This window comes from Saccopteryx leptura, chromosome 5 (assembly GCF_036850995.1).
Source record: "Saccopteryx leptura isolate mSacLep1 chromosome 5, mSacLep1_pri_phased_curated, whole genome shotgun sequence".
In the NCBI taxonomy this organism is placed as follows: Eukaryota; Metazoa; Chordata; class Mammalia; order Chiroptera; family Emballonuridae; genus Saccopteryx; species Saccopteryx leptura.
Genome location: NC_089507.1, coordinates 196,429,413 through 196,451,697, shown reverse-complemented (window position 1 = coordinate 196,451,697; position 22,285 = coordinate 196,429,413). Strand labels below are relative to the sequence as shown.

General features: G+C 47.8%; 1 protein-coding gene across 1 annotated transcript in view; it reads left to right on the top strand.

The window, feature by feature from the left end:
* PCK1 (phosphoenolpyruvate carboxykinase 1) overlaps nt 1–22,285 on the top strand; it is a 701,569-nt gene that overhangs the window by 625,743 nt on the left and 53,541 nt on the right. The gene's annotated exons all lie outside the window — the stretch shown is intronic.

Sequence of the window (22,285 nt, the reverse complement as noted above, 5' to 3'; positions counted from 1 at the left end):
AGAGATCCCGCACTCACACTCGGTCGAATGGAATGGAATGTTATCCTGCCTCGTGCCCAGGGGAGCATTTGGCCAAACTCAGGAGCCAGGTTTGGAACATTGTTGTTCACTGTATTCTAGACTTCATTTAGAGTTCCCCAGTCTCCCCACCCCCTTTGCCTGCTCCAGGATCCCACCCAGTGCCTGTGGCCTTTAACACTCAAGTCTCCTTAGTCCTCTGGCTGGTGACCATTTCTCCATCATACCTTGTTTTTGAGATCTGGGCCATTCTGGGGAGCACAACTCAGTTGTTTGCTGAAATGTCCTTCACTCTGGGTCTGCCTGATTTTTTTCTCATGGTTAGACCAGGGTTATGGGTTTTTGGAAAAACACCATGGAGGTGACGTGCCCTTCTCGTCACATCCTATCGGGGCTACACGATCTCCACATGGCATTGTTTTTACTCAGAAGCCATTCTGGAAAAATAATAGTAATATATATCTATATCTATATCTATATCTATATCTATATCTATATCTATATCTATATCTATATCTATATCTATATCTATATCTATATCTATATATATCTCTATATATATATCTCCTGTGGGATTTATACACCTTGATCCAAAGTGTGGAGGCATGGAGATCTACCTCCTGAGCTGTGGAGGTCTCTGCGACGAAGAGATCCGGAGGTTAATTCTGGGGAGGGCCGTGGGCACCAGTGATGGGAGTGGTCAACAGTAAGTGGATGGGACCCCACCTGTAGTATTTTCATTTTTACAAGCCATTCACTTTCCCCACTAAACAGTAATTGAAACTGTGACTAGGCCTGACCTGTGGTGGCGCAGTGGGATAAAGCATCAACCTGGAACACTGAGGTCGCGGGTTCAAAACCTTGGGCTTGCCTGGTCAAGGCACATATGGGAGTTGATGCTTCCTGCTCCTCCCCCTTCTCTTTCTCTCTCTCTCTCCTCTCTCTCTAAAAAAAAATCAATAAAATATTAAAAAAAAAAGAAAAGAAACTGTGACTAGTCCCACTCTGGCTTCAGGATGGCGCACTCAGACACGGAGAAGGTCCCGACACTTGGGTTCGCTACCTCGCTGCGTCTCAGGGTTTCCGTTGGGAGATAACCCTGTTCACATTTCTGACGGAAGGCTGTCGTCCTGTGGGCTGGAGTGGGAGAAGCTCAAGGACAGCTGCCCGTCTCCCTGGTTGCACTGGGGGGACCACCATGGACAGGAAGGTGAGGAGCCCCTTACCAGGAGTGAGGCCCACACATGTCAGGTGGATCACACAGTGTGGCCACCATTCAAGTTGTTCACGTCTCATTCATATGCATCCTTCCCCAGCCCAGCATGACTGGGAGCCTCCCAGAAACAAAGCAGACACCTGGGGGAGGACCACTTGGGGACAGCCCAGCAGAATTTGTTAGTTGTAAAACGCTTTCGCTCCCATATAAACATCTCAAACTCCCTGCCTCCCTCTCACTTGGTGACGAGTGAAATCCCAGGGAACTGTGGTCAAGAAGGTGCAGCTTTGCAGCCAACTCGCTGCTCCTGGCCCAGCAGAAACTCATGTTTTCACCCCTAGAATACACAAGACTGTGCTCCGAAAGCCATCCCTTGAAGGAGGGAACCCCGTCACCATCTACCTGGAAGCTGTGAATGTGGTCTTATTTGTTTTTTTGCAGATGTAATTAAGGATCTCAAATGAATCATCCTGGATTAGGGTGAGCCCCATACCAATGACCAGTGTCTTTAGACCAGACGGGAAGGGGAGGGGACACACACAGAAGGAGGCTTTGTGAAGACTGAGGCAGGGACTGGAGTGACATTGCCACAAGCTCAGGAGGCCTGGGGCCACCAGAAGCTGGAACAGGCAGGAAGCCTCCCCTAGAGCCCTTAGAGGGGATGTGACCCTACCGACAAGTAGACTTTGGACTTCTGAGCTCCAGAACTGTGAGAGAATGAATTTCCGTTGTTTGAAGCCACCAAATTCATGGTGTTTTGTTACAGCAGACATGGGAAGCTAATACAGACAGCATAAGTGGTTGTGATTATAATTATTATTCCACCTTATGGTTCAACCAAAATTCACATACCTCCTCAACTGAGGGCAGCACGCTCAGGCTGTGTGAGTCTCCCCCATGGCCCTGCATGAAGACGGACACCTTACATTTATGGTCGTCCTCTCCCTGCTGCCTCGGGCCACTCCCTGGAGGGTGTACTGACCTCCCTCTCCTCCCTTGCTACATGATTTTTAAGAAACCTTCTCTGGCATTTTGCAATCTGACTTGGTCAATTTCCTTGCTGAAATCAGACCTTCTCATAACTCTGAACCCCCAGTAGCCTGACTTCCTGGAGGCTGCACCGCCCTCCCCCCCCCCCTCCAGGCTCTTTGGAAAGACAGAAGGTTCAGCTGGTCTGACAGCAGAAGGCTCAGGCATGTGGTCTTGGAGGAAGCTCTTTCTTCCACATCCTGTGTCCTGGGGACTTCCCTAGGGACAGCAGGAGAAACCAGAGGGTGCAGGATAATATTTAGCATCTTTTGAGGAGTATTTGGCTAAAGGTGGGTCTTCAGAGGACATGGAATTGGACAAAGTTGGGCATAAATCCCCTTCCACCAAGCACTAGATTAGATGTTGATCAATGCGCAAGTTAGACCACCTCTCTCAGCCTTTGCCGCCCAAAGGGATAATAATGGTATTTCCAGTGCGGGTCAGGGAGATACGCTGACGTTGTACAATCGTGCACAAAGGGACGGCATCTAAGATGCGCTGACCCTGAGTGACTTGTTAAGTTATAGGAGATGTTTCCTGGGACCACCTTTGGAGAAGTTTGGGGTGTATCCCCCAGACCAGGGGTGATACCTCCATCCTGCTACCTATCAGAGCTTGCATGGTGTCCCTGTGGTTCTAGAAACTCAGCAGTCAGAAACGGAAATTTCCAAGGTTGGCCACCACTGGCTCCTTGTCTCCCTGACACCCATCACCAGATATTCCGCTTTATATTTTCGGTGTGGTTTTCTGTGTCTAGGCTGCCACGGTCAGCACTTCCCTCCCTGCTTGCAGGTCTGGCACACGGTGGCTGCTCTCCATGACTGCCCACACCAGACTGAGATTTCCCCTCCCACCCACTCACAGGGCCAAACCTCGGCTGCCCACGTGCAGACACGCTGAGGTCTCCGGCCAGGGCTGCCGACCTCTCCTGCTGCCTCCTGCGTGTGGCCGGCGGGTCCTGCCTGCCTGGAGACTTCCTCTCTCCCAGCTTTGCCTTCTGAGGCTCCCTGCACCCAATGTCTTCCTGGATTGTCTCAGCCCATCCTTATTCTTCTAGACCCATTTCGAGAATCACCTGCGATGAATCAGCCCAGCCCCTCGCAAGTTTCCCTAAATCTTCTCAGCCTGTGCGCCATGAATTTGAACTTGACTTTGCCATTTAGTTGACAATAACGAGTGATTTCCAGCCCTCCAAAAAGCTTCTGCATATAATATATAATTTAATTCTCACAATATCCCTGCTAGATGGTGGTGTGAGTGTCACTGGCTCCATTTCACAGAGGGAAACTGAGGGCCTCATAATCATGATGCCAATAAACGTTATTTACCCAAACAGAGGGTGGCCTGTGGGGTGGAGTTTACTGAGCTGACTGTTCAGATGGGAGGTCTTCCTGGGTGTGCAGCTTCCCACCCGACTAACCATTTATTACCTCAACTTTCCAGCATGCAGAAAAGGTAAAATAATTTAGGACAATAAAAGCCCATAAGTCACAGGCAGTGCAGGTGGCCACTGAGTGCAGGGTACACACACTCTGGGGCCCACCCCGGACCCGCTGCATTGGATTGGCCACCGAGTGCAGGGTACACACACTCTGGGGCCCACCCCGGACCTGCTGCATTGGACTGGCCACCGAGTGCGGGGTGCACACACTCTGGGGCCCACCCCGAACCTGCTGCATTGGACTGGCCACTGAGTGCGGGGTGCACACACTCTGGGGCCCACCCCGGACCCGCTGCATTGGACTGGCCACTGAGTGCGGGGTGCACACACTCTGGGGCCCACCCCGGACCTGCTGCATTGGACTGGCCACCGAGTGCGGGGTGCACACACTCTGGGGCCCACCCTGGACCCGCTGCATTGGACTGGCCACCGAGTGTGGGGTACACACACTCTGGGGCCCACCCTGGACCCGCTGCATTGGACTGGCCACCGAGTGTGGGGTGCACACATTCTGGGGCCCACCCTGGACCCGCTGCATTGGACCGGCCACCGAGTGCGGGGTGCACACACTCTGGGGCCCACCTCGGACCTGCTGCATTGGACTGGACACCGAGTGCGGGGTGCGGGGCCCACCCCGGACCCGCTGCATTGGACTGGCCACCGAGTGCAGGGTGCACACACTCTGGGGCCCACCCCGGACCTGCTGCATTGGACTGGCCACTGAGTGCGGGGTGCACACACTCTGGGGCCCACCCTGGACCCGCTGCATTGGACTGGCCACTGAGTGCAGGGTACATACACTCTGGGGCCCACCCCGGACCCGCTGCATTGGACTGGCCACTGAGTGCGGGGTGCACACACTCTGGGGCCCACCCCGGACCCGCTGCATTGGACTGGCCACCAAGTGCAGGGTGCACACACTCTGGGGCCCACCCCGGACCTGCTGCATTGGACTGGCCACCAAGTGCAGGGTGCACACACTCTGGGGCCCACCCCGGACCCGCTGCATTGGACTGGCCACCGAGTGCGGGGTGTACACACTCTGGGGCCCACCCCGGACCCGCTGCATTGGACTGGCCACCGAGTGCGGGGTGCACACACTCTGGGGCCCACCCCGGGCCTGCTACATTGGACTGGCCACCGAGTGTGGGGTGCACACACTCTGGGGCCCACCCCGGGCCTGCTGCATTGGACTGGCCACCGAGTGCGGGGTGCACACACTCTGGGGCCCACCCCGGGCCTGCTGCATTGGACTGGCCACTGAGTGCGGGGTGCACACACTCTGGGGCCCACCCCAGACCTGCTGCATTGGACTGGCCACTGAGTGCGGGGTGCACACACTCTGGGGCCCACCCCGGACCTGCTGCATTGGACTGGCCACTGAGTGCGGGGTGCACACACTCTGGGGCCCACCCCGGACCTGCTGCATTGGACTGGCCACTGAGTGCGGGGTGCACACACTCTGGGGCCCACCCCGGGCCTGCTGCATTGGACTGGCCACTGAGTGCGGGGTGCACACACTCTGGGGCCCACCCCAGACCTGCTGCATTGGACTGGCCACTGAGTGCGGGGTGCACACACTCTGGGGCCCACCCCGGACCTGCTGCATTGGACTGGCCACTGAGTGCGGGGTGCACACACTCTGGGGCCCACCCCGGACCTGCTGCATTGGACTCTCACCTCACCAAGACCCCCAGGGCATCGTGGGCACAGTCAGTCTGGCTGACCCAGACTTTTGTTCACTCCGGGAACCAAGCCTGCATATAGTAGGTGCTTAGTGCACATTTGGGGAATGAAAGAACACCGGCTCTCCCTCTCCCATCTCAGTTCAGGGCTCTCAAGGGACAATGCCAATCAGTGGCTAACTGGGGGGGGGGGGCACAGATCTTGGATTTGCATGCATTTTGACTGAGGACCCAGGCAACTGCCATGCAAATGTCAGGGAAATGGGCACTGGGCTCTGGGAGCGGCACAGAAGGAGGAGCTCCTGAAGCAGGGACCTGCCTTCCCGCTGGCAGCCACCTGTCCCTGGGCTCCCACTTGCCCCATGTCCTATTTATAGCCCCGGGCTGCCAGGAGTCTCCCCAGACAGTCGCCACTAGGAACATTCCTGGGCTTCTTGAATGCCTCCAGGCACTCCAGTCCCGCAGCTCAGGGCTGGGTGATAACAGGCTCCACGCCAGCGCTGACCTGCCCAGGCTCCTCGGACCTTGGCTATCAGTCCTGTAAAAATAGCCTTCTTCTAGCTATTTTGGGCCATGGAAACCCTCAGGGAGACACACTGTTCCGTGGAGGACCAAGAGGAAGCCCAGAGCAGCTCTCCCAGAGGGGAGGTGGAGGCCCAGAGCAAATTCAGCTGCACAACTGGCGTTTTCCAACAAATGGGAATATTTCTAAAAATTGTAAATTAGCAGCCAATATATGAGAATGATGGGGAATGTTCTCGTGAAAATGCAGTTCCTGCCTCTCTCTACTCACTCATTTTGGTTGCCTGCCAGGCCCAGAGGCCTTTGAGCTTGTGGCCCTGGGATGACTTGATTTTCTTCGTGGGGGAGAGGGTATTTGCTGGGAGAGGGTCTTAACAGGAATCTCTCAAGGGTAAAAAGAGTTCATTGGTGTGAAAATGTTCAAAGCAAATTTAAGGACGTCTTTATGAAGGTGGGGCAGCCTGTGACCCCATCACAAGGGCTCAGCTGCGTTCCATTTTGCATACTCCCTTCCTGCCCCACCAGAGTCCAACAGTGGCTTAAAGGACCAGCAAGAATACTCAGTCTTGTCAACGCCGATGTCTGTCAGTTGCTTCATTGTCCTGAGATGCCCACGTTAGTGGCAGCAGTTTCCAGGGGTTCCCAGCTCAGGTGACTGGGTGTGCAGAAGCATTGATATCCATGTCCTGGGTTAGCAGGCTTTTTTTTTCCAAATAAGGAGCCTCAGTGTTCCCATCTGTAAAATGGGGGTGGGGACCTACTTCACAGGGGGTTGCCAAGGTTCCGGTAAATTCCCATGGAGGGTTTTGTGCACAGCTGGGTTAAAATGAACCCACCCTCCAGGTCACATTCATAGCTTTGCTCCCCTACTGCTCACTGTTTAGGTTGTTATAATATTGTTTTGCATCTTGGAAGAGCAGTGCAATCCTGCACCCACAGCCTTCTTCCCTTCCCTTGTCTCTTCGGTTAGCTTCTTGGAAACAAAGTTGCATGACTGTTTTTGGCAGGCTTGGCTTCAAGGTCCAGCAGCCTGTTCCTGGCCAGGCTGAGTGTGAGGGCAAATAGCTCAAAGTGGGGTGGTGATCTCTGAGGAAGGGATGGAGATTGGAGATCCCTGAACCCCATCCCTACCAGACTGGCCTCCCTCCTGGACTAGGAGCTTCTTTACATATGCAAAGTAGCCTGCTCATTCTCCCCAGGCCACATGGGGCTCCATTCCTGCCACCTGCTCCCCTGGGAAGGGGAGGCTGCAGCCCCTGGGGGCCGTGGAGGAGCTGAGGTAGGGACCCCCATCAAGGGCAGCAGGAGAGCTTGCATCCCTTGGAGGTGAGGTGGAGGGGGGTGGACAGATACTCTACTGACTTTCCCTACCTCCTTCCCTCCCTCCCTTCTTCCCACCCTCCGTTTCTCTCTCTTTCTTTTCTTTCACTCTTTCTATTTCTCTCCTCTCTCTGCCCCTCTCTGCCCCTCCCTGCCCCTCCCTGCCCCTCCCTGCCCCTCCCCTCCGCTCCCCTAAGGTTCTCACCCATTCCTTCCTCTCCAAGGCACTCACTGCTGGCCAGGTGCCCAGGGAGGGTTTACAGCGAGTGTCTTTTAGCTTTTCTGACCCTGGAGTCTTTTCAGGTGGGGCGGAGCTGGTGACAGGGACTCACATTTCTGGGCTGACCTCACTCTTCATTTTCTTTAACAAATGAGTCAGGGGCAGCAGGGCCTGACAGTGAGGAAACAGATTCAGAGAAGTGAAGTGGTTTACTCTAGTTTGCTGTGGTAGGCAGAATAACGGCCCCCAAAATGTCCCCATCCTAATCCCTGTAAACCTGTGTTATGTCACACAGCAGGGGAAATTAAGGTTGCAGGTTTGCAGGTGTAATTAAGTTTGCTAATCAGCTGACCTCAGATGTCACCACCCTCTCAGCACCGTGGATGCCTATGCACAGCTCTATCTGGTGTGATTCCACGCGATCCTGCGGCCATGGTGGAGTTATCGCTGGTCTATAGACAGCAGTAATGATAACAACAGACAGAATTTACTTAGCACTTATAACGTACCAGAGTCTGTGCCAAGCAGTTTTCCTGTATTATTTCTTTTCTTTTCTTTTTTTTAAATTAAGTGAGAGGCAGGGAGGCAGACAGACAGACTCCTACATGTGCCCCAACTGGGATCTACCCAGCAACCACCTACAGGGTGATTCTCTGTCCATTTGGGGTCTCTGCTCTGTTGCTCTGCAACCGAGCTATTTTAGCACCTGAAGCGAAGCCATGGAGCCATCCTACGTGCCCGGGGCCCACTTGCTTGAAAATTGAGCCATGGCTGTGGGAGAAGAAAGGGAGAGAGAGAGAGAAAGGGAAGGATGGAGAAGCAGATGCTCGCTTCTCCTCTGTGCCTTGACTGGAAATCAAACCCGGGACTTCCATATGCCGGGCTGATGCTCTACTGTTGGGCCAACTGGCTAGGGCTGTATTATTTTATTTTACCATCTCAAGAGTCCCAGAAGTGGCTTGAGGTACAGAAAGGGAAACTGAGGCCCTGAGAAGTTCAGGAACTCATCTCTCCAGGGCAGAAATGAAGCTCAGAGGCAGTAACTAGTTTGACATCCCCGACAAAGAAGAGGAAGTAGGCGGAATCTGAGGCCAGGCTGACAGCTCTTTCTGCAGTCATACGATTAAACAATAACTCCAGATTTGTAACGCCATCCCCCAAACTCCACCGTCCTCAATGCCACTGTGCTGAGCACATTTGGAGGTGAGAGAGGTGAGAGGAAAACCTCAAAACATCTTCCAGTGGAGGCTGGTTACTATGATAGGAGTCCCTGCCAACCCACACTGCTTTGCAGAGAGGAACTTCAGTGGTGAAAGATGGATGGTTGGCCTGTCTAAATCCGATTTAGAAAGCCCCAGGCTGTGAGTCGTGCTACTTTAGAAATATTGCTTGTTATTAGGTTGCTTTTGCCACTTGGTAAGGAATTTAAATCCCCCATCAAGTCAATAAATTGCTATTAGTTTAGTTTAAAAGAATGGTCTTGGATTTCCACTTCTTTCTAAAGAAAGCTTTAGGAGGACAAAAGAGGCATGTGGGAGTTACAGGTTAATTTTTTTGTGCTTGTAAATTCGAGGACCATGCAAACGAGGACAAACATGATAATACATCTTGAAGTTAAACTCACCATGAGCATGCCACTTTTAAACTAACTTTAAAAATCTAATACATTAAAAAAAACAAAAAACACTGCTTTGGCAAGTGGAAACACTATCACTTGCCAAAAACCGTAGTAATTTATTGTTAGTGACATTTTGAGCATTTACTCTGTGGCAGGCACTGCTGGGAGGGCTTCACAAACTATGACACATTCATCCTCATGGATGTCACTCTGTGAAGCTGGTACTATTATTCCCATCTTGCAGATGAGGAAACTGAGGTTAAATACTTTGTTTAGTGTGTTAATAAGAGGGGTGTCCAATGAAGACATAAAACTTACTTTAATTCATCTTATTAGGAGCCTGAGTTGCCAATCCTCTCCCCTCCCCCCATATTTCAACTAGATTTTATTCTTCAAAGTTTAGAAACTTGGTCTTTCACCACCACCCCCCATCAACGAGTGATTACCCTCTTCCCTCCCCACTATCATAGTTCTGAAAGACTTCCCATATGCCTGTCCTCAGTGCACCCTTTTCCACTAACAGACAGAGCTCCTGCACGCCCTCTGCAACACGGGCACACAGTAGGTGCTTAGTGAACACTTCTTGAATAAATGAATGAGTGAATGAATAAAGAAATATGAGATTCAAAGTCCAGCATAGCTGAATTTTCACCCGCGGGTACCAGGACAGTTGAGAAGGACCCTGTCTTTGGTTTTAGTGTGTCTATTTTAAGGTGCCACTGCTTTGAGCCTCTTTCCTCATCTACAAAATGGGGACACCTGTATGAAGAGGGCAGTGCTGCACCTCCGTCAGGGGACTGTGGCAAGGATTAATCGAGTTGATGTTGTAGAGTGTTAAAACTGTGCCTGGCAGAGAGCAAATGCTCAAAAATGTTAATGACAACAATATTATTATTATTATTATTATTATTATTATTATTTGTATTTTTCTGAAGTTGGAAATGGGGAGGCAGTCAGACAGACTCATGCATGCGCTTGACCGGGATCCACCCAGCATGCCCACCAGGGGGCGATGCTCTGCCCATCTGGGCGTCACTCTGTTACAACCAGAGCCATTCTAGCACCTGAGGCAGAGGCCATAGAGCCATCCTCAGCGCCCAGGCCAACTTTGCTCCAATGGAGCCTTGACTGCGGGAGGGGAAGAGAGAGACAGAGAGGAAGGAGAAGGGTAGGAGTGGAGAAGCAGATGGGCGCTTCTCCTGTGTGCCCTGGCCGAGAATCGAACCCGGGACTGCTGCACGCCAGGCTAATGCTCTATCACTGAGCCAACCGGCCAGGGCCAACAATATTATTATGATGATGATATATTATCTATCTAGAGCAGGGATCCCCAAACTATGGCCTGCAGGCTGCATGCAACTCCCTGAGGTTATTTATTGCCCCCACCCCCGCACTTCTGGAAGGGGCACCTCTTTCATTGGATGCATCCACATCCTGTGCTCCTGGAGTACTGTATGTGGCGGTGCCACAAAGCGCGGTGTTGCTCAGGTACAGTACTACTTCCAGTGATGCGGGACGCATGCCTCACAACTCCGGAAGTGCGTCATATCACTTGTTACGGCTAGCAGTGACAAATATGGAACCGGACATTGACCATCTCGTTAGCCAAAAGCAGGCCCATAGTTCCCATTGAAATACTGGTCAGTTTGTTGATTTAAATTTACTTGTTCTTTATTTTAAATAGTGTATTTGTTCCCGTTTTGTTTTTTTACTTTAAAATAAGATATGTGCAGTGTGCATAGGGATTTGTTCATAGTTTTTTTATAGTCCGGCCCTCCAACGGTCTGAGGGACAGTGAACTGGTCCCCTGTGTAAAAAGTTTGGGGACCCCTGATCTAAAGCGTTACTATTGATGGTAGGTGACTTTGGTTTTCCATTTACCATACATACTATTGTGAATTTTTTTAAAAAATAAGCATATTTGATTAAAACTTTTTATTGTTTGTTTCTTTTTTTTTTTTTTCATTTTTCTGAAGCTGGAAACAGGGAGAGACAGTCAGACAGACTCCCGCATGCGCCCGACCAGGATCCACCCGGCACGCCCATCAGGGGCGAGGCTCTGCCCACCAGGGGGCGATGCTCTGCCCATCCTGGGCGTCGCCATGTTGCGACCAGAGCCACTCTAGTGCCTGGGGCAGAGGCCACAGAGCCATCCCCAGCGCCCGGGCCATCTTTGCTCCAATGGAGCCTTGGCTGCGGGAGGGGAAGAGAGAGACAGAGAGAGAAAGCGCGGCGGAGGGGTGGAGAAGCAAATGGGCGCTTCTCCTGTGTGCCCTGGCCGGGAATCGAACCCGGGTCCTCCGCACGCTAGGCCGACGCTCTACTGCTGAGCCAACCGGCCAGGGCTAAAACTTTTTAAATTTAAATTTATTGGGGTGACATTGGTTAGTAAAATTATATAGGTTTCAGCTGTACAGCTCTATAATAGAGCACCTATCTGTTGCACTGTGTGCTCACCACCCCAAGTCACGTCTCCTTCCATCACCATTCATTCCCCTTTTACCCTCGTCTACCTCCCCCATCCTTTGTCCCTCTACCTATTTGATTTTTTAAAGTGTGTTGAAAATAAGCCAATATCTGTGCAGCAGTAACCGGATGTGTTCTAAATCCTGAAGTGCCAAGGTAGGTAACTCAATTTGGGACAGTTTCTTTAATGGTACCCGGGTCACCTGGGACAGTCACCACTGCCACCTGTGTAGCTTGGGCCATGGGCATTGGTGCTGAGGGTGGAGGCACGGCATAAGAGACTTGAGAGGCTTTGCGAAGGGCCTGAGTGAGCTGCCACCCAGGCTGGCCCACCTTGCCTGTTCTGAGGGTGCTGCTTCCACCCCAGACCCACGCTGGTATTTTTAGCACACAAGCACCCTACACCACCTCTTACACTCTGACCAAATTTAGAAATCTCAGAAGGCCTTTGCACTTCCATGCCCCCGGTAGGAGCAATAAATGAAAAAGCCTCCTGTCCAGTCAGAGCCAATCTTAATGCTTGCAGGGCTCTGTCTACGACTGGTAGGGAAGCCCACGATTTATTGCACAGTGAGAAAAAGCAAGATGCGGAATCACGTGTGTGGTCTGGGTCAACTTCTGCAAAATCAGGACAAACCACTCCACATGCATGTGGGTCTGGGACTCAAAGCCAGGAAAGGGGTGTGGGAGGGGCTTCAAAAGCCTGCTATGGGATTGTGGGATGTGGGGGAGATAGGGTGAGTCAGGTGGTGGGATCAGAGGCTGGGGAGATGAGTAACTCTGCTTTTATATAAAGCTTTATATGTACTGTTTAAAACAAGTGTGTATAACTTCTTAAATTTGAACACTTTGAAGGTCCAGGCAAGTTGGCTCGGTGGTAGAGCTTCAGCCTGGCATATGGATGTCCTGAGTTCAATTCCTGGTCAGGGCACACAGGAGAAGAGCCCATCTGCTTCTCCACCCTCCCCCTCCCGCTTCTCTCTCTCTCTTTCTCTCTCTTCTCCTCTCCTTCTGCAGCCATGGCTTGATTGGAGCGAGTTGGCCCCCAGGTGCTGAGGATAGCTTCATGGCCTTGGCCTCAGGCGCTAAGAAGAGCTCTGTTGCTGAACAGTGGAACAATGCTTCAGCAGGGCAGAGCATCGCCCCCTAGTGGGCTTGTTGGGTGGATCCCAGTCAGGGCGCATGCTGGAGTCTGTCTCTGCCCCCCTCCTTTCACTGAATTAAAAAAATATAGAAAACTTTGAGCACCAAAAAAGTTTATATCCAGACATTGTAAAGCCTCAAGCCACATGTGCATATGGGATTCCACAGTTAATCAAGGGCTTCTGGTGCTGTGTGGAGGTCCCTCACTGTTTCTGACAATCAGACATCTACTATCTCTCCCTAATGCAATCAGATGTTCCGGGGACACTATTTCTACCCTCTCAGGTCCACTGTGTACTGAATCCACCCCTAGCTCCTGGGAAGGGTATAGCCAGGGTTGCCACTCAGAATACTGCTACTATTTCCTGCTCTGATCCACAGGGTGCTGACTCGACCCCCATATCCAGAAAGGGGCGTGGCTAAGGATGGCCAATCGGAACGCTGCAGCCTGTGGTTCTTCAGATCTGGGTCTGGCCTCTAGCAGGGAGACTGCAGTGCACATTGTTGGAAATGGAGAGCCCAAACCCCTTTGCTGAAGAGCTACTTAACTGTGGAACTTCTCTTGCACATCAACCAGCTCATTCTCTGAGCTTGCCTGAGGCTTGTCTGAGTTGGGATTAGGTTTTGTAAGCAAAGGAGGCAGCACAGCTCTGAATTTACACAAGCAGATGGCTGAATTATCAGGAATGTTGCACATTGGTTGTTAAACATGACCAATATTAAAATTAAGCATATAACTTATAATTAAGTGAATTATATTAAAAATAAAGGGAAGGCCCTGGCTGGTTGGCTCAGTGGTAGAGCGTCGGCCTGGCGTGCAGGAGTCCCGGGTTCGATTCCCGGCCAGGGCACACAGGAGAAGCACCCATCTGCTTCTCTACCCTCCCCCTCTCCTTCCTCTCTGTCTCTCTCTTCCCTCCCACAGCCGAGGCTCCATTGGAGCAAAGATGGCCCGGGTGCTGAGGATGGCTCCATGGCCTCATCTCAGGCACTAAAATAGCTTGGTTGCCAAACAACAGAGCAGTGGCCCCAGAAGGGCAGAGCATTTCCCTGTAGGAGGCATGCCAGTGGATCCCGGTCAGGGTACATGCAGGAGTCTGTCTCTTCCTCCCCGCTTTCCACTTAAGAAAACAAAAAAGAGTGCGATTAACAATAGTATCTCCAACCCCCCAAAAAACCTTGGTATAAATCCAACATCTGTGCAAGATCTAAATGCTGAAAACTATATAAAAGGAAATGAGGAGGAAAGAAATCAAAGAAGACCTAAATAAATGAAAAAGATATACTGTATTCACAGATTGGAAGACTCAGTATTGTTAAAATGTTAGTCTTTCAAACTGATATTTAAATTTATCTCCCTTGCCAAATACCAGCAACGTTTTCTTGTACATGTTTACAAGTGTCTTTAAAAGTTTACACAGGGAGGCAAAAAATTAGAATAACCAAAACAATTTTGGAAAAGAACAATGTTGGAGGACTCACACTTTCTGATTCCGATGCTGACAATAAAGCAACAGTAATCAAGACAGTGTGATTCTGATGGAAAACTGCATCAGTGCAACAGAAAGGAATCCAGAAATAGATCCCACATGTGGGGCCAATTTACTCTCAACACAGCTGCAATTAGATGGACAAGGGAATTTTAAAAAATAAATGGCGCTGGAACAATTGTCATCCATGTGAGAGGAAAAAAAGGAACCTCAATCCATACCTTGCATCAAAAATAAAACATAAAATCATAAAACTTCTAGTAGTACAGCTAGGTAAAAGAAATCTGTGAGACCTTGAGTTGTGCAAACATTTCTTAGATATGACAGTAAAAGAAAAATGTTCACACATCAAAGGAAAAGGGATAAATTAGAGTCCTTCAAAACGTGTAAAAAATCGGCTCTTTGGAACACTGTTAAAAGCATGAAAAGAGAAGACACGAACTGGGAGAAACTATTTGCAAAACATATGTTTCATAAAGAACTTGCATCCAGAATCTATAAATAATGCTCAAACAACCCAATTTTAAAAATGGTTAAAATATTTGGCCAGACATTTCACCAAAGAAGATAAGCAGATGGCAGATAAACCCATGGAAAGATTTTCAAAGTCACTAGTTATTAGTAAAATGGAAATGAAAACCACAATGACTTATCACTATAAACCCAATAGGATGGCTAAAAACAAAACCAAACAACCCCCCCCTGACAATGCCCAGTGTATGTGGGTCTGTGGTGCACCTGCGACGCTCAGACCTGGCTGGCGGGAACACGGGACGGTATGTGCACTTTGGCAACAGGATTGACAGGTTTTTAAAATAAAGTTAAATATACTTCCACCTGATGACCCAGAATTCTCTCTTCTAGAGGAATGAAATATATGTTTTCACAAAACCTGTACACAACTCTTTATGACAGCTTTATTCATAGTCCTCCCAACGTGGGGACCCCTCAAATGTCCTTGAACTGATTGATGCATGGGTTAACAAGTTGCGGGATATTTGTCCAATGGGATAGTACTTTGCCATAAAACAAACAAAGGGTCCACAAACAGCAGAATGAATCTCCAAGTCATTATGTCGAATGAAAGAAACCAGACTCAAATACATAGTGCGTGATTCCATCTCTATGATGTTCTGGAAATGATAGCTATAGAGACCTAGGGAGCCGGTGGTGGCAGGGCTGGGAGTAGGGTATGTGGGATTTGGGATGAGGGAGGTGGTTTATGTCTTGATTGTGTTATGGGTACTTGACTGTTCATTTGTCAGAACTCATAGAATTATACACTTAAAAGGAGGGTTTTTTTTTGTTTTTTTTTTTTTTACTGTATATAAGTTATAGCTCAAAAATGTAAAATGTTTAAGAAAAAGATGTTGGAAAGTAGCACAAAGAAGAATTGTTGTATCCGTTTTATTTAGATAAAAAGTTGTGATTAGTAAAGTAATTTTTATTTGCCCAACTTTTGAAGGTCCCGTCTTTCCATGATTAATTTCTGATTTTTCATGGAATTAAAAAAAATAAAATTTAAAAAATATGAGCTAGTATCTCCCTGTATTCATCCAACTGTCCTTCCATCCATCTATCCATCCATCCATCCATCCATCCATCCATCCATCCATCCTTGCTGAGATTCTTCTATCTGTCACAATAAATAGTAAGAATAATTTTTAAGAAAAGCCAGCTGGGTCCTGGCTGGGTAGCTCAGTTGGTTAGAATACCATCCTGAAATGTCAAGGTTGTGGGTTTGATCCTTGGTCAAGGAACATCCAAGAATCAACCAATCAATGCATAAAAAGTGGAACAACAAAGTGATCTCTCTCTCTCCCTTCCTCTTTCTTTCCCTCTCTTTCTCTAAAGTCAATTTTAAAAGAAGAAGAAAAACTAGCTGTTCTCATTCTGAAATGGATCTGTGGCACTTACAGTGGAGTGTTATCCTGATGCAGGACACACACATCTGCAAAGTCAGACATCTGCATTTTGAACGGTCCATGCTCTCTGTGACGTGTACGGCCAGCCTGGAACAGCACCTCCCATACAGTCAGCAGATCCTGAATCTTCTCGCTGTCCCCTGCCCTTGTCACGAGGTGTGCTCTGACACTGTAAAACAGCTGTCGCGTTCGCTCCTCGTCCACCTGAGTGTGCTGTCTTGGTGTCACGCCATGGAGGAGGCCTGGCAAATTCCATGGCACGGGTCATGTGTCGCTTCCAGAGGCTCTGCCTTCTTCCATTCCTGCTGGAACAATGACCAGTGGACAGTCCGCCGGAGAGAGGCTGAGTCACTCTTTTGGGCAGAGCCCTCCAGAATGAAATGCTTAGCTTAGGGTTGGCTGCTGGAAGCATCTCTAGTTTTCCCAACATGCGTGAAAGCAGGGAGGGAACGCAGCCTGGGGAACAAGTGGCCCTGGAACCAGCTTTGCATCCAAACTGGGAAATGCTGACTCTCCACTGCCACCCCCCAAGATTCTAATCCCGGGGGTCTGGTGGGGCCCAGGAGTCAATGTTTCCCACAAACTCCCTAGGTAACCCTAATGCCCAGAGGGAATTCTGAACCACGGTTGTCGAGGATCTCGCAAGAGCTGGAATTTCTTCCAAGATGACAGAGTCAGATAGAGGTCAGGTGTGTTGCATGAAGGGACGTCTACAGAACCATGCTCAGGAGGAGGAATCATGCTGGCCCAGGCAGATGGAGTGACCAGGTGACAGTGCAGGGACAAGTGCACACCAAGTACAGGTGATGCTTCCAGGTCAGGGCAGGAGGCACCCCCCAGCGGACTGGGTGTCACTTGTAGACAGCATGACCAATGATGATTGATTTGAAGTCAAGTAATTCATTGTCAGGCACGCTATTTTCTGTTATTACTTGACTGATTCTGATAGTTCAGGCCTTGGGATGTAATTATAATAATTATCAAGGATGAGTCTTTTAATTGGCGATCTTTGGACTGATAACAAACTGTCATACTTCCTGAGCAAGAAATGACAGCAATTTGCCTTTCAGCTCATTCGGTTGCTCCTAAGAGGAGCATTTCACCATGAGCCCTCCTTACATCCCTTGTGGCCAGCTTCCAGTCAGGGTGGCTCAATTACGAGGTCTTTTTATTGCTGTTTTGTCTCTATGCACCAGGTAAGCATTCCCTATGGTATATTGTCTGCAACTGCTGAGAAAAAAAAAAAACCTATCTGTCTTTTGAAATCCTAAATTGTGTGTATTATAAAAGACAATAATTTAAAGACATGAAGTTCATAATTGGCCATGCCTTGGAAATGATACAAACCTACTAAAGTAGTATCGTAAGCTAGGTACCACTCAAAATCTGTTTTATCTGATACACTCAGTTAAAAATAAAGTTCAATAAAAAGGTCAGCAAAGTGTAGATGTAGTTGACTATAGTTAAGTCAAATGGCCCAAGGCTTCCATTGAACATAAGTATGAATAACATTGCCCGTTAATGATGGAGAGTCCTAAAGCATACATTCAGTAAGATTAGCAATGGTTATCAAAAAAGTACCACGCTTATACTGGAAACATCTGGAAATGCTTGCCATTTTCAGTAGGTAGGCTGTCAAACTTTACAGTGGAAACGACTTCCGTTCAGTTCATCAGCACTAACCCTCCCGGCAGGAGACACCCAGTCAGTGTCTGACTCCAAAACAGAAGCTTCGGCCTGGTCTCAGGTTTGTTTAAAAAGCATCCTTCCTTTACATAGTAAAACTGTTGTCAAACAACGTAATTTAAACCCCCTTCCCTTGAAACAGAGATGTTAAATTGTGCAAGAGGTGGACATTCCAGAAGAACTTCCTGCTGGGTCTCAAAACTATTTTCGGCTGCAGCTTTCCGAAGGGAGCTCACGCCCCAAGCATTCTAAACCTCAGAGCAACGGAAGTCCTCACCTCCAGGTTTTGTGAAGGCCCCTTTCTTTATTAGCAATGTCAAGGGCAACAAATCCTCCTGTTACTATTGAGGACAAACTGCTTTCTATTCATCTTTCTGTATAGTACAAACTGATCAAACCGACGGCTGGGAGTTTGTTAAAACTTGGTGTTCTAATCATAGGCTCTAATAGATGCAGGTCTGTGTCCAAGTTTGGGGGTGGGGAGGGGCGTAAAAGAAAAAAAAACTGCCCTCTTGTGGCGACTGTTGTCATTGCTTCTGTCACAGAAATCAAATGCACTAATATAAATATAATGGTAACTGCACTTTAGGAACACATGAATATCTCCTTTTATGCAGTGTTGGTGGGAGTCTGGACACATAACCTAATCAAAGCCAAACATCTGAATTTCATCCTGCGTCATATCCCATCCAGGTGTTATACATGCAAAACATTGCAAAAGTTACTTATAAAATACTGTTTATAAGGAGGTATTGGTGTTTAGATACCAAATAGGATTGCAGTTTCTTCCTTTTTAATTTATCGATATTTTTTGGAGAGGAGAGAGAGAGAAAGAAACATCATTTGTTGTTCCACTTATTTACGCATTCATTGGTTGATTCTTGTGTGTGCCCTGACTGAGAATTGAACCCACACCCTTGGTGTATTGGACAGTGCTTTAAACAACTGAACTACCTGGTCAGGGCCAGTGTCAAGCATGTGTACCTGTTCCTTTAAAATTTAAAAATGTTTAGTTGTAGTAAGATACAGAGTATGGAATTCATCACTGGGACCCGTTTTCAGGGTACAGTTTGGTAGTATTAAGTATATTCACACTGTTGTGCAACCATCACCACCATCTCCAGAACTCCTCATCTTCCTAAACTGCACCTCTGCATGCCTCAACCAATCACTGCCTGTTCCCTGCTTCCTCAGCCCTTGGCCCTCACCACTCTTATTTCTGTCCCTATGCATTTGACTTCTCTAGGTCTCTCATGTAAATGGAATTGTATAGCATTTGTCTTTTTGTGACTGGCTCAATTCACTTAACATAATGTCCTCAAGGTTCATCTATATTGTAGTGTGTGTCAGAATTTCCTTCCTCTTTAAGGCGGAATAATAATACATTGTCTGGATAGACCATGTTTATTTATCCATTCATCCAGCCATGCACAATGGGGTTGCTTCCACCTTCTGGCTACTGCGAATAGTGCCGCTTTGAAGGTGGGTGTGCAAATATCCCTTCAAAACCCTGCTTTCAATGCTTTTGGATATATACCCCAAATTGTGGGGTCATAGGTTAGTTCTATTTTTAGTTTTTTTAAAGAGCTGCCCTACTGTTTTTCATAGGGGCTGCTCCATTTTACACTCCCACTCACAGTGTACAAGGTTCCAATTTCTCCACATCCTCACCAGAAAAAAAAAGAGACAATTTTAAGAACCATCATTCACATATAACAAAGAGAATTTTAAATGATTTTATTGAGCTATGCAAAACATTTTTAAACAAAGAATAAGAAACTATTACAAAAGTTCAAACAATTATAATGATAGCAGAGGACAGACCACAGAATGTAAGTCTCACTATGTGAATTCAGTTATTTGCTGGCATGAAAAGAATATAATGCCCTTGCTCTGGGGAAACTGCTCCCACGTGTTCACTACACAGAGCTTCTGGACTTGGTATGTTGTAAACAACAGATGAGCTTTTTAAGAATTTGAATTGCGTTAACCTAGATAGAAGCAATACTTTCCCAATGTAGATGTCTATCAGATCATCCTGGTGTACACTTTCATATCTTACCATTTTACCTGTCAATTTAATCTCAATTAAACTGGAAAGAAAAAGAACGTGAATTTAGACCTCTCATGGATTTTAAAATATGAAGAGAAAGATTCATAACCAAAATAAGTGCTGAGCTATGAAGAAAAATACGGTTCATTATAAAGATAGGTACCAGTTAATTTTAAGTCCTAGAGACATTTTATATGCTGCTCAAAGGTAGGGTAAGTCTAATTGATAAAAGAGAAATATTGTTTATAGGGTGTTATAAAAGAGTCCATATTCTTTTCAAGTATACATTTTCATCATCAGATTTTAATTGTTTTTCCTCTGCCAATTATTTTGAAAACATGAAAAAAAAAGTAGTTGTAGTGAAACAAAAGGGTGGTAAACTGACTCATGGATGGGCAAGAAGAACAGGATGTAACCAGGTTCCTTACCTGCCAAAGGATACAATTAAGGAAGAATACAACAATCTAAATGTAAACTTTGCCCATATACAAAGATAAAATAGGTTGAATTATTTTTTAGTCAAATTTAGAGTTTTTCATTTTCTACTCAGTTTTTTGGGGGTTTGTGTTGGATTTAGAACTACCGTATTTCCCCATGTATAAATAAGATGCACCTTAATTTTGGGGCTGGAAATTTGAAAAAAAAAAAGTATTACAAAAAGTTATTGAACTCAAGTTTTATTTCTCATAAAATTCATACAACTCCTCATCACTGTCAAAACTCCCATCCATTAGCTTGTCCTCATCTGTGTCTGATAATGAATCACTGTTTTTATACATTGCCTCGTCCTCAGTTCCATTTATGGCATTTGAAATGCCACAACTACTGGATAAAACACACCCAGTTTTTAGACCCCGAATTTTTTGAAAAAATGGTGCATCTTATACATGGGGAATACGGTAATTAAAAGTATTGTAATGGCTTTAACTGTTATGGAAAATTCATTTGTATAAAAGAAGTATATAAAGTTAACATTTTACGTTTAAAGTTCATAATATTAACAATATCACAGGCATGTACAATCCAATCTAACACTTCCCAGCTTTGACTGTGGGCTGAAGCACTGAATAGTCTACACTACGACAGAAATAAGTATTATCTGAAAATCATGGCTTATTCATTGTGGGACACTTTTGTTAATACCTAGTGAATGAATTCATGGGTTTGAGGTTTTATCCCCCAATTCAAGACTTGGACCTTTTATAAAATGCCTACAATGTTTTTTCTTTTATTTGGAAACATCCAGTCAAAAATAGGCAAACAATTCTAGGCACTCCCTCAAGCTTCAGAAAAACTGTGACCATCCAGTGTTATGAACTTAATTGTCTCAAAGAAGATGCTGAACGTGTCTAACTGGCTTTAAGAATTCTGTGCTGTTAGAATGAAATCTGAGGTGTCCCCCCCACCCCCCGTCACTGGTTCAGCATGTCAAGGAACATTTCACAGGTCATGGCTTCATCCAGGTCCCCGCACACAGCTGGGATCTCTCCGTAGAAGGCAGGAAGCCTCTCTTCTGGGTACTGGTCTTCCTTCCCCATGGAGTCCTCCTTGGCAGCAGCTTCTTCTGGGGGGGGGGGGGGTGCGGCAGGGAGAGGGAAGGAACAGGGTTGGCAATTTTAAAAATGAAGCCAAGAAATCAGAGCAAATATATTTTGGAAACAGTCGCTTGATTTTTAATCCAGCGGCCAGCATTTTAGAAAACTCTCTCTCCATGGATGACAGTACTCTGATCTTAACTCGGCTTTCTGTCCAGATTTGTCAATCTCAGAGCTACAGACATTTAGGGCTGGATCACCCTCTGCAGTGGGGCTTAAAAACAAAGCCCACGCCCTGGCCGGTTGGCTCAGCGGTAAAGCGTCGGCCTAGCGTGCGGAGGACCCGGGTTCGATTCCCGGCCAGGGCACACAGGAGAAGCGCCCATTTGCTTCTCCACCCCTCCGCCGCACTTTCCTCTCTGTCTCTCTCTTCCCCTCCCGCAGCCAAGGCTCCATTGGAGCAAAGATGGCCCGGGCGCTGGGGATGGCTCTGTGGCCTCTGCCCCAGGCGCTAGAGTGGCTCTGGTCGCAATATGGCGACGCCCAGGATGGGCAGAGCATCGCCCCCTGGTGGGCAGAGCGTCGCCCCATGGTGGGCGTGCCGGGTGGATCCCGGTCGGGCGCATGCGGGAGTCTGTCTGACTGTCTCTCCCCGTTTCCAGCTTCAGAAAAATGAAAAAAAAAAAAAAAAAAAAACAAAAAAACAAAGCCCACTACATTTAAGCGTCAAGAGGGGGCCTTCTGGTGCCTAATTAGCCAGGAAGTCACACATTTCTATGCATGTTTTCAGATCTGTCCCACTTCAGGGTCCAGGCGGCCTGGTCTTGGGGCTGGAGTTGGATTTCCCCTGGTTTGTCATCTCTAATGAACAGCTGTACCTGTAGTGGGTTGAACTGTCGCCCCTGAAAAAGATGTGTG